The following is a 13216-nucleotide window of genomic DNA, read 5'->3' as shown; positions in this document are numbered from 1 at the left end:
TAATGGAACAAAAGGAAGTTGAGCTGACAAGAAAAGCAAAAGGGAAAACAAAATGTTTTTTCAGTTCTGTGTATTAAGGAGGCTACTGGAGCTGATAGCTTGAGAGAGTCATGGAATCATGAAGTTTGGAAGAGACCTCTAAGCTCATCCATTCTGTCTGCCCAGCATTTAGAGGTCTTTTCCAACCTTCATGATTCCGTGATTCTATAAAATGGAAATGCTTTTGGCTCAAACTTGTTTATCTGCAATGACTTATGTTCATTCCGCTTACATGTCTTGATTGTGGTTAACAAATTTGATATCAATCCGCGTGTTTCTGTGGTGGAGTGATGGCCTGGCAGCCCACATCCCTGTTCACTTCTGTCTGTGGGGAGTCCACTTGGTTTGTATATCACAGAATTACAGAATCATGGAATGGTTTGGGTTGGAAGGGACTTCAAAGCCCATCCAAACTGGCCTTGAACCCCTCCAGAGATGGGGCAGCCACCACTTCTCTGGGCAACCTGGGTCAGGGCCTCCCCACCCTCAAAGTGAAGAATTTCTTCCTAACGTCTAATCTAGGTCTTCCCCCTTCCAATTTAAAGCCTTTTTATCAGGAATCCACTTGGTTTGTGTCGTGCCCAGTGATGTCAGCAATGCAGAGGGCAGAGTACCCAGTGGTTTTAGCATTTCACGCCTTTACTTGCTGTCTTCCAGGCACCATCTTTTCTGAAAGCAACCAGCTGAGCTCAGAAAGAAGTCAAACAACTCTATTTGCATCATCAGTCAGTGCTTATAGTGCATAGAATAGAAATGCTTGTAAGGCATAAAACAGAAGTGCTTATAAATGCATAGAATGCTAAATGCCTACGTTTCTGCTTAAAATGTTTACTTTGAACATTCTTTTTATTTCAACGTTCAGTAAAGCTGCTCACACACAACTGCTGTGAATCGTTTTATCCCGTCTGGATGTGCCGTCTCCTGCTGCAGTGCCGGTTGCTGAAAGGGTTTAGCATCAACAGTATGATCAGCGAAACCATTGTTAATGCTTAATTGCAAACTGGATCTTTGCGTGTTTGCAGAATTTTTTGGCAGTGCTGTTGCTAGTTGCTCAAAAGAAAAAGTCCCTACAAACCCCCACTTGTGAGTAAATTATGCTTGCAGTGCTGTGTTTGCCAGTGACAGGCTCGTTAATAGTGCAAACCTGGTAAAATAGCTAAGATGCAGCAATAAAGCCACAATAAATATTAAATAAAATACAATTAAATATTCAGTTCAGGAGTCCTTAGTACAGGAAGGACGTGGAGCTGGTGGAGCAAGTCCAGGGAAGTCCATAGAGATGATCTGAGGGCTGGAGCACCTCCCATCCGAGGACAGGCTGAGAGAGTTGGAGTTGTTCAGGCTGGAGAAGAGAAGGCTTTGGGGAGACCTTAGAGCACCTTCCAGTGCTGAAAGGGGCTCCAGGAAAGCTGGGGAGGGGCTTCTGGTCAGGGAGTGTGGAGATGGGATGGGGAGGAATGGTTTTCAGCTGAAAGAGGGGAGATGGAGATGAGATCTTAGGAAGAAGTGTTTTCCTGTGAGGGTGGAGAGGCCCTGGCCCAGGTTGCCCAGAGCAGTGGTGGCTGCCCCATCCCTCGAGGTGTTCAAGGCCAGGCTGGATGGGGCTTGGAGCAACCTGATCCAGTGGGAGGTGTCGCTGTTCATGGTAGAGGGTAGAACTGGATGGGCTTTGAGTTCTCTTCCAGCCCAAACCATTCCGTGATTCTATGAACTACACACTAAATAACTTGTTATACAATTTCAGATAATGCTTGGACATGCATTGCTAATAAACCCTTTCTACAGTGTTGTGAGGAGTTTCAGCTGTAGGGTGATTTAAGTGTCTTCATCTCAATAGCTCTTTTGCCTGTAGCGAAGTTATGTGGTCAAGATTGATGATGAAGTACGGTGTCGTTGTCAGTCCCGGCACATTCTGCTTGATATATTTTCATTAGATTAATGACCTTATTGTAGGACAGACGTAACTTGTCTATAAAGCGATCGTTGTGTTTGAGTATAGACATTGATAAAGCTCTTCTCCCTTTGTGGGTGTTCATCTTCCTTGGTGAGCAGGGAGCCAGGACAAACTGATGGGGTGCGTGCTGACTTTTGCTGTGAACAGACTTTTCTGATGTTAAAGTTTTCCTCTCTGTCTTCAGTGGAGAGTAAGGGTTTTTGAGGTCTGCTCATGCTCTTTCCAAATATGCTCACCTGAATCTGTGGAACTGAGGTGAGTGTCTGAAGTGTGAGGACGTTCATAAAGTCTCTAAAAGGGAATCAATTGAGTGGATTTTAATCAAGTGGAAAATTCTTTAAGCTTATGGAGTGCTGCGAGCTTCATTCTGAGTATACGCAGCTGAGGTTAAACGGTTTATACTTTCTTGTATTTTTTGTAAAGATACTTTCATTGTGGTAAAAGCTCTTCTTCCAAAGAGGCAAATCTTTTTAAATCTTAAAATTGGTGAAACTGGTGGCTCCCGGCTTGGATGGGCGTACCCTTCACTGGGTGAAAAACTGTCTGGATGGCCAAGCCCAGAGAGTTGTAGTGAGCAGAGCTTATTTAAAACCGAAAAATTGGTTCTTAGTTCTGCAGAACACAACTTACGTTGGAAAAAAACAGGTAAACCACAAAGCTGAGTTTCTTTTAGCAACAGGAACGGGTGCAGAAGTGGTGACAATTTAACCTGTTTTGGAAAAGGAGGGAATGTTCTCCTGCTGGTTCTGACTTGCTGTCCCAATGTGTTATCCTTGTGTGTTTGCGTGAATACAGGTTCATACATTATTTATTGACGTGAGATGGGCTGGTGGTTTACAGTCCATTAGATCCAGTCTCGGAGCTGTTGTCAAAGACCACACATCTATTGCAAATCATTCCCTTTTACCTGAAGCGCTGGGGAGATGAAGGGAATTGTGGCGTCTTTTTGCAGGAAAACAACTGAATAAGATCACTGTCTTTACCCTGGTGGTTTCATGTTGACAGCTGGCTTTTCATAAATGGAATTCTATGAGAAGTGGTAGGTAAATCTTGGGATTCTGAGGATTTACGCTGTGCAGCTTCTGTCAAAATGGCCCTGTCTTCTTCACTCCAAGCTTGGGGAGGAGCAGCAGGACAGCTGCCTGGCAGAGAAGGACCTGGGGGTGCTAGTTGACAGCGGCTGATCGTGAGCCGGTAGTGGCCTAAGTGGCCAAGAAGACCAACAGCATCCTGGCTTGGATCAGCCATGGTGCGGCCAGCAGGAGCAGGGAAGGGATTGTCCCCCTGCCCTCGGCACTGGCAAGGCCACACCTTGAATCCTGGGTTCCTCTCAGTACAAGAAAGGCATTGAGAGGCTGGAGCGTGTCTGGAGGAAGGGGAATGGAACTGGAGAAGAGGCTGGAGAACAAGCCTTGTGAGAAGCAGCTGAGGAACAGGGGTTGTTCAGCTTGGAGAAAAGGAGGCTGAGGGGAGACCTCATCACTGCCTACAGCTCCCTGAAAGGAGTTTGTGGTGATGTTGGTGCTGGTCTCTTCTCCCAAGCGACAGGTGGTAAGACGAGAAGAAATGGCCTCGAGTTACACCAGGACAGGTCCAAGTCAGACATCAGGAAAAATTTCTTTACAGGAAGGGTTCTCAGGCACTGACAGAGGCTGCACGGGGAGTGGTGGAGTCACCATCCCTGGAGGTGTTGAAAAGATGGGGAGATGAGGTGCTCAGGGATGGTTTAGAAGTGGACAGGTATGGTTGGACTCGATAATCTCAAAAGTCTTTTCCAGTCAAGCGATTCTGTGATTCTGCGATTCTGAGGATGTTGAATGCATTTTGTCTTTTTTAGGCAGGGCTACTCAAAGTGTTTGGTGTATTGAAATCCAATTTAAGTCTTCTGCCCTGTGAACAGGGAGCTAGGATGACTGGAGCCTGCCTGGGTTTAGGCAGGAATACTGGTTACGTTGATACAGACTTGACAGGGGAATTGCTTGCAGGCTCTAGGCAGTGGCTGTCATACAGGCAAGTCACAAAAATGAAGAATTTGGCACTCCAGTCAATTTTCATGTCTGGTATTTCCTGCTGTCTTGAAGAATGAAATCTCTTGTTTGCTCCAACTGGCAAAATTACTTAAACTTCAACGTGGCCTTCCAAAATAGAGCTGGAAAATACATCAGCACATGGCATCCCCCAGCCAGGTTCTGCTGCTGCGTTTGATCGCTGCTCCTGCCTTGAGGCTTGGAACAAGCAGCCTGAAGACTTTGTAATGCTGTTTCTTACAAAGAAAAGCTGTCTCGACTGATCGACTTCAAATTTTACTTCATTTGCTAGAATTTTAAAGCTGCAGAGCCTGCCCAGTTCATGTGGGGTTTTGTGCTGGTGGTAGAAGTCCATAATCATTGTAGGTGTGCATCTCATTTTTGTTGGAAGCAAAGAACCCAAGGAATCACAAAAATCAGATCCCAGGAGCCATGGGAAAAAATATTTCATCTCTCTCCATGCCACAGTTCTTTGCACTTTACTGACCTGCATGTGTTCCTGAAGAGAGAAGTCATCTCTGAAAGTGTTTTATCTCCTCTCAGCAGTTGCCTTACAACGCTAACTTTATTTTTTCTCTCTTGGCTGTTTAACAGCAATCTCTTCTTGTACTTAAAAATAAACAATTTGCTGTCCTAGCTGTACAAAATAATTCAGGGCCAGAGCCATTTGCTGGAAGTGGCTGAGTCCCCATCCCTGGAGAGATTTAAAAGGTGGGTGGATGAGTTGCTCAGAGGTGGTTCAGTAGTGGACAGATACAGTCGGACTCTATGATATCAAAGGTTTTTTCCAACCAATTTTGTGTTTCAACCAATTTTATGCTTCTATCAAGCTGCTTTCAGCATGCTTTCATATCACTTCTGATTTTGTTCTGCCCTCCTTTTTCATCAGCTCTTGCAAGGAGCTGAAAAATAGGGTAAAAAGAGTAAAATAAAACGCCCTCTCTATCCCATACCTTATTCCATGCCTGTATCACTCATGGGCTGCGTTCTAAAAACCAGAATTCAAGATGCTCACGTAAAAGCCAGCTCAGCTCTTGTGGGGACCTTACCTAAGCGCAGGATTCGTCCACTATCTCAGCCTACCCAGGACCTTGTGCCGCTGCCTCCAAGGAATCTCTGGCGTGCTGAACAGGAAAACATCTAGAAAGAGAAGGCTTCCAAGAACATTTGCCAGGGTTAATGCTGGAGTCTAAACATAAACTCTGCTGGGACAGGCTGTTATTTGGAGAACGGAGTGTGAAACAGCGCTTGATTTGCAGGATTAGGAGAAGGAGACGCAGCACCTCTCCCAGGAGCAGGCACCTCGTGGCTCTGAGACCCCGCTGCTCAGCCCGGTTCCCCATTATCCGCAGCTCGGATGCCGTTACAGGGTGCGTACGATTTGCATACGCAGGGTTGGGAAGAGGGGCTGTGCACAGGCACTGTGATATTCCTGCATCAGCTACTCCTGGTGCCTCTTGGTGGTGGCTTACACAGTTGCTCGTGCTTGTACCAGGCTGGAAAACCCACCTGAGGGAACTGGCCTGCCTGGGGAGAGGCTGTTGCTGCCCAAGCTGTTGCTGTTTCGACTGGCACCTGTGGAAAACTTTCAGGTGCTGCTTAGCGCATGTTTACCAATACTGAGGTTCAGCCACTGCGAATATATTACACTTTACTTTGAGGAAATATATTTTCAGTGTTTTTTTCTAAGTAAAAACTATGAGAGAATGCCTATGAAAGCAAATTATAGTCAAAGCCTTAAAAAGTTCCTGGCGAAATCTGTTTAATAAAATTTTGAAGTGGCATTTCTTGTCATTGCCCAGGTCATTCGCTTTAGAAAGTCTTAGTTGAAGCAGCAAAATTTTGCTCTAACTTTTGACTCTGCAATTGAGCGACTGCTCTCCATAACTCATTCCCAAAGAGCCATCTGTACAGAGTGCCAGGGTTTGCTAAGCGAGAAAAAGGAGACATTTTTAGGCAGTTCCTCTAACTTAAACCAGATTTTATTTATTTCTCTGCTATAAGCAGTGTTGCCTCCCTAACCTCTGCTTTTTACACAGTGAAAGCAACTGTGTAAAGCCAACAGAAATGTACCTTTGGTGTAGGTGAGAGTGTGGTTGTGAATGGTTTAGGCTGATAACAAACTGTGAACATCAGTGAACCAAAACGGTGGGGTTTGGGGTTTCCCAGGGGTTCGAGGTCTCGGGGGAGCACTCAAAAGCTGTCTGGGAGGGCACTGCTAATGCCTTGCAGCTCTTGCAGCGCGGTTGCTTGCAGAACCTGTGTGTCCATTGCTTGCTGGCAGAGGCTGCCCAGGGCAGTGGTGGAGTCTCCATCCCTGGAGAGGTTAAAAAATGTGTAGACGTGGCACTTGGGGACATGGGACGGTGCGGCTGGGCTGATGGTTGGACTGGATGAGCTTAAAGATCTTTTCCAGTCGTAGTGATTCTATGATAAGTCTAACTGCAGAAATTATGTGAAGCTCACTAGCAATTGCTGAACAAAAACATGCTTTTGTCTTTAAAATGCATCTGCTTGTTAGCAACCATGTGTAATTTTTCAGGGCGAGGGGTGTGTACTTTCCAAATTCTCATGCCCACTCCATTTAAATGGTGACAGTGTTCAAACTAGAAGGTTTCTATTTTTATTTGAAGGCAGCATGCGAGCAGGCACGCCAAATACTTGCCAGCTGTCCGAGTTGTAATTTGGAGCACACTTTGTATTGAATTCTTGTAGGCGTTGTAATGAGTTGGCAGTAGAAGTGCCTGCGTCTCCGTCCGCTTCGTTACTGTCCCCACAGCCCTGTCAGGAAAGAAAACACCCTCCGGCTTTCCCACTGAAATATGTTGCCTAAAACATGTGTGTTCTTTATATTTTAACACGTTTTCACCATTCTGCGCAACAGAGCTAGTATGGGGGTGTGATGTGAAGCTGCAGTTCGGGCTGTGGGACAGCAGGAGGAAAGTGATGGTGTTCTAAATAATAGGGAGTTATTAGTGAAAACTCATAGAGGGAACTTGGCGGAGAAGGCATGGAAAGCACAAAGCAAACTTGGGGCTTTGTGGTGGCAAGAAGAGTTGAGCAGATTGGGGTCACTGGGCTGGGCTGCCTCCCTTGGCACCAAGGGAGAAGGTGGATTTTCCTTTTCTGATCATGTAAAAGGTGTCTCAAAGCATCTGCCGTGAGCAAAATAAACACATTTTGTTCAGAATGGAGGAAATCTGTGCTGCTTTGGCTGCTTGGTAATCACAGGCATTATTTCCCAGTTCATTAGGGAAGGAAAAGAGACGGCGCTCCCTGCGAGCTGGCTCAGTGTCACTTGATGGAAGAACTCCGTCGCAGGATGCAGTTGCTAATGGGTACATAACTGTGCGAGACAGCTTTCAGGCATTTCTGATAAGCCAGTAACATGTAAAGTGATAGTGAAAAATCTCATAGGTATGTGTTTGCTTTCCATTAATTTCCAGGGAAAACAGATCTGCTTGTGACATGAGCCACAGCGATGCTACACAAGCAGCCAGGCAGCTCCTCTGGTCTGGTGAGAGAGGGGTTCTGATGTCACCCTCTCTTTTAAAGAATGAGGAGAACAAAGCTTCAGGCTTTACGTTTCAGTCCATCTGATGTATGTTTGCAAGACAGACAGGTAAAGAAGTAAGAGGTCTAGGTGACTCATGGATGAGAAGCTCAACATGAGCTGGCAATGTGCACTTGCAGCCCAAAAAGCCAAAGGCATCCTGGGCTGCACCTAAAGCAGAGGGACCAGCAGGCGAGGGAGGGGATTCTGCCCCTTTGCTCCGCTCTGGTGAGGACTCACCTGGAACTCTGCATCCAATCCTGGAGTCCTGAGCACAGGAAGGACATGGGTCTGTTGGAGCAACTCCAGAGGAGGCCACGGAGGTGATCTGAGGGCTGGAGCACCTCCTGTATGAGGCCAGACTGAGAGGCTTGGGATTGTTCAGCCTGGAGAAGCGAAGGCTCCGGGGAGACCTTAGAGCAGCTTCCAGTACTGAAAGTGCTTGAGAAAAGCTGGGGAGGGGCTCTTGATAAGGGAGTGCAGGGATAGAATGACTTCCTTGTTTTGTTAAAGCTGCCTTGTTAAACCAAGGGTTGTTGCTGTTAACTAAGTTCTGTTGCTTTAAGCCATAAGATATATAATCTAATGTTGCATGGCCAGCTGCTTTGTCCTGTGTCATTGTGGTCTGCACACTTTAGACACCATTTGGGGGAGTTTTTTAGCATGATCACTAAATCCAACCCAGAATTTGGTTGGAAATCCTGTATCTGTTTTGAAAAGCAGGGGATTTGTCTCTCAGACGCCCTTCAACACTTTCCCCCCGGTGTTCAGGTTTGATAGCTGTTCCCTGTGCCACGGGAAGCAAGGCAGGAGAGGAAAACTTGGGTTTTTTTGCCTTGCCAACCTTCAAGATGTACGTGCGTAATGCTGAGCTGCAGGAAGGGATTTGGAAAGGGATTTCCGAAGTAGATACATTCTGACTTCTTAGGGCTAAATAGACCATGAGTTATGTGGCTTATCCTCTCTCCAGTGGCATGATTGAAATTCAAATTACTGCCGCTGTACTGGATCACGCCTTTGCATTAAAGGAACGTGGCCTTGTGTGCTGGCCCCAGCAGAAAGCTTGGATCCGAGGGATGAGTGGCTGGACAGCTGTGTGGCTGGGGTGGCAGAGGCTTTAGCTGGGCACTTCTGTCCCCGCAGCATGTATGCTGGGAGACCTGCACCTCCAGTTCAATACCGGACCAAACATTATCCTCTGCCATGTTACTTGTTAAGTGTGTTGTCTTTGATTCTGCCACTCTGGTGAGACCTCACCCGGAGCCCTGCGTCCAGTTCTGGAGCTCTCAGCATACGAAGGTCATAGATCTGTTGGAGCCAGTCCAGAAGAGGCCACGGAGATGGTCCAAGGGCTGGAGCACCTCCCATGCAAGGTACAGGCTGAGAGTTGGGGTTGTTCAGACTGGAGAAGAGAAGGCTCTGGGAAGACCTTAGAGCAGCTCCCAGTACTGAAAGGGAAACAAAAGGGGTGACGAAAATAACTTCTGAGCTCAAATGAGTATTTTGGGAAAGGCAAATAGTGGTGTTTGGTGAGAGCAGGTACCAGCATCGCTGTAATATTCTCGCCGTGTGAGAGAGTCGCTGCCGGAGTGGAGCAGGATGGCGTTTGTAGTCATTGGAGATTCTGTCACTCTCAGTCTTCAGCATGAAATGCTTCTCTTTTTCAGTAAGTCAGGAGCAAATAGGAACTGATGCAATAACGTAAGAATTGCCAGCGCTGATGATTAAATGTGACCTGTGTGGAGGCTGGAGGAGCTGGAACAGTGATGCTGCAGAAGCTCTATTTAAGGACAAAAATCGTAATCAAGCAAGCATTCCGGACTTTGCACTCAAGTGAAAGCAGTAATGGTTTATTAATGTAAATAATTGGTCAAATTATGCTCTTACGACCCTTTCAGGTCACTGATACTCACTGCAGCCGAGGACGTGAGCAGTCAGGCACTCCATGTGCGAGCTGGCTGGTTGTCCTTGCTGCACTGCCACTGCTGGACCTGTTCTGGGTGGGGTGGCTGAAGCATCACCCAGGGGTGCCCAGCTTCCCAGGGCACAACAGGAGTTTAGGGGCAGTGGGGCAGGAGGCATGCGTGCTCATACTTGAACTCTGCTTTTTCTTCTTCAGGGCTGTGATCGGATGCCTCATTATGAGGAAGTCACTACTGATCCAAAGGAACTAAACGATCCAACTGTTTGCTCCTGCCAGCCAGGCTGCGTGGTGGGAATGCTGCTTGCAGTCATCTTCTTTAGGTGTTTTTTGTTTGCTCTGACTGATGAACCCCTAGTGAGGCCTTTCCTGAGAGTCTGCTCATTGCATTTCAGCAGACTGCAAGCATATGGAACTTCCCCTGTTTGATTTGTTGTTATATTTTTACTTTATGAAGGTAAATAGTTGGAGTGATGTGCTTTATCTTGTTTGAAGAAGGTAACAATGTGTTGCCAAGTAGAAAATACAGCAGCTCCCCAGCCTGTGCCTGGCAGCACACACAGAGCAGGTAGGTACCTGTGCTAGTGCCGGTGAGATAAATGCAGCTGGCAGTGTGGTTACTCTTTCCCGTAGGTCCCAGGATCGCTGTAAAGCAGAAAACAGTTCAGTTACTGCTTAAAGCTGCTGAACCTCACCTGCCTTGCTGGGGTTGTTCACTGGGTGCTCCCCACCTGATCCCAACAGGAATCTGAGACGATACCTGAGTGTGTTGCCCTGTTTCCCCTCCCAGCTGGCATTTCCTCTGCGGTTGGATGTGCTGTTGGAAAGGTAGAGCTCACTGAAAAGCAATTTGAGTGGAATGTGGTAGCAGCAGCTTCCTGGAGAAGCAAATCACACCCGGAGCCAATGCCATCTGGAATATGGCTACAGAAAGGGCCTGGATGCTGTAAACCCAGTGGTGCGATAGGCTCTCTGATCCTGCACGGAGAGAAAGTCCAGCTCTCTGAAATAACACTGCGAGGCTCCTCACGAGAGTCTCGTTACAGCCCTGAATGCTGCTGTCTTGGGACTCGCTCAGTCATTGCTTTCAAAGCCTAAACATCATGGAGACTGATGAAACGGTTTCGTCTTTTGCTTCATTAATCGTCGTAGTAACTATATTATACTTGATAGCTTGGAAGGAGGCAGTGTAATGCCTCCGTAAGCAGCAGCTAGGTTTTGGAGTTACTGTTTGTGCCATTAGAGAGGGGTTTAATAGCTTAATCCATCTGGAAAGCAAGTAGATTTATTAGACTGTACAATAAATGGGCTCATAATTACCGCAGCAGTCCCTGCTAGCGGGTTTTCCTGATACGGTGTAAAAGTATGATATACAAATCACTTCCAAGTGTTGTAGTGATGTTCTGTCCTAGACTTACTAGAAAAACAAAGGCACCATGATGGTCTTGTGGGTGTCTAAGAGTCTTTGCAGTGGCTGGGACCAGGCAGCTGCTCTGAACGTGTGTGGGCTGAGTGGTCATGCACAGAAGCGTGGGTGAAGCCGTCGTACCGGACAAGCGAATGCTCTCTGAGGATCTTAGAAAAAAGTTTTTCTACAGTTACTCTTAGAGCTATACTTGATTTTTTTTTTTTTTACTTAATTCAGGTTGATGAATGTGTTTCAAAGTTGAGAAGGGAGACCAGTGCTTGCTGTGTGGGACCAGCATGAAGAGATCCTGTGTGCTCAATGTTCTCCATCAGCTGTGTGGCTGCTGGTGTAAAGCCAAGGCTGCAGGGGATGGTTAGAGATCATCTAGCCCCACCTCCTGTTGAAAACAGGGCTTAGGCGAGGTCATCCAGGGCCTTGTCAGGTCTTGAAGCACCATCTCCACTTCATTGCAACAAAGCATTCAAGGTTTTTTTCTGATTTTGCTATTTTTTTCCAGTTTTAGATCCCGATGATGTGACAGCCAAAGGCCTGTGAGTTGCTAAAGTCCTGCTTTCCTGGGGGGAAACTGTATTCCAAGTCATGATAACTGTCTTGCGTGCCAAACTGTGTTTGTCCAGAGGGCAGGAGAAGCTGGCTGTTCCCAAGGTGTGAGTGGGATGCAGTCGCTCCCTGTGTCTCAATACAGCAGTTAAACCTTCTTGAAACCCCTGCGCATTGTGCAGCTGCATGAATACCAGCACTGAGTGCGCCTGAATCAGATGCAAATCGCAGTTCCCAATAAGAAATGATAACATCGGTATCCGTAGCAAAATACTTTGGCTTTTTGAATTAACTATTACAGAGCAACAGGCCTTGCTGATGCTTAATACTAGATGTGTTGATACAAATAGAACTGTATTAGACTCTAATTGGACTGAAAACCTGGCAGATAAGCTGCTGGATACAGCTTCTTCGCCGCAGATTTTAGATCCTCTCTCTCTCTCTAATCATCCACAGATGGAGCACTGGAAGCGGGGAGGATTAGGCAGTAAATCTATGCTAAAGAGCCAGAGGAGAGGTTGATGTTGAGGTTCCCTTATGGGAGACGGATTTCTTTGTTTGTACAATCTTGTAATTCCATAGCACTTAAGGGAAAAACAAGCAATCTTGACAATGCACTGTGTATCAAAATCATAGAATCATGGAATGGTTTGGGTTGGAAGGAACCTTAAAGCCCATCCAGTTCCACCCCTGCCATGCGCAGGGACACCTCCCACTGGACCAGGTTGCTCAAAGCCCCATCCAACCTGGCCTTGGACACCTCCAGGGATGGGGCAGCCACCACTGCTCTGGGCAACCTGGGCCAGGGTCTCCCCACCCTCAGCATGAAGAATTTCTTCCTAATGTCTAATCTAAATATTCCCTCTTCCAGTTTAAAGCCATTCCCCCTCATCCTTTCACTCCAGGCCCTTGTAAAAAGTCCCTCCCCAGCTTTCCTGGAGCACTTTTCAGTACTGGAAGCTGCTCTAACGTCTCCCCAGGGCCTTTTCCAGGCTGGACAACCCCAAGTCTCTCAGCCTCTCCTCATAGCAGAGGTGCTCCAGCCCTCGGATCATCTCCATGGCCTCCTCTGGGCCCATTCCAACAGATCCATGTCCTTCTTGCATTGGAGATTCCAGAACTCGACATAGGACTCCAAGTGAGGTCTCACCAGAGCGGAGCAGAGGGGCAGAATCCCATTCCTCACGCTGCTGGTTCCGCTGCTTTGGATGCAGCCCAGGCTGAGGTTGGCTTTCTGGGCTGAGAGCACACATTACTGGCTCATGTCGAGCTTCTCATCAGCCAGTACCCCAAGTCCTTCTCCTTAAAGCTGCTCCCTATCACTGAATTTATATAATAAATAAAATATAATACTAAAATGTATTCAAATACTGAATAGAGGCTCAGTGCAAATCAAATATACATAGAATGCGAGAAGCGAGGCTTATCCTGAGCAGCTTGGGCACGGTCAGTGTCATGATAAATTCTATGTATTTGTAATTGTTTTCTCAATTTACAACCCCTCCAGCTCCAGTGTTTTGCGAAACAGAGCTGGTTTGTATGCGCAGTGGGGAAGCAAACGCATAATGAAGTGGGTAATAAGGAAGAACGTCCAACACAAGTAGACTGAGGATGCAGGTAAACACATTTGGGAAGCACAGAGTTGTCAGGAAGTTAGAAGGTTCACAAATATCCCATTTCAAGACAAGAACTTTGGCAAAGGATCTGAAATGTTGATGTCATTATAATTATCAAAAAGAATTTTCCGCAGTCA

At 46.7% G+C, this 13216-nt stretch overlaps 1 protein-coding gene across 2 annotated transcripts in view; it reads left to right on the top strand.

The window, feature by feature from the left end:
- GLCE (glucuronic acid epimerase) overlaps window positions 1-13216 on the top strand; it is a 47467-nt gene that overhangs the window by 22362 nt on the left and 11889 nt on the right. The window contains exon 1 of one of the 2 annotated variants that reach the window (XM_069866624.1): window positions 5271-5390. The exons of the other annotated variant lie outside the window; for it this stretch is intronic. The gene's annotated coding sequence lies outside the window, so the exon portion shown is untranslated. Of the gene's footprint in view, window positions 1-5270; window positions 5391-13216 lie in introns of those variants that run through there. 2 annotated transcript variants of the gene reach the window in all.

The sequence above is a fragment of the Phaenicophaeus curvirostris genome, chromosome 12 (genome assembly GCF_032191515.1).
Source record: "Phaenicophaeus curvirostris isolate KB17595 chromosome 12, BPBGC_Pcur_1.0, whole genome shotgun sequence".
Taxonomy (NCBI): Eukaryota; Metazoa; Chordata; class Aves; order Cuculiformes; family Cuculidae; genus Phaenicophaeus; species Phaenicophaeus curvirostris.
This window is presented reverse-complemented; position numbering and strand designations above follow the sequence as displayed.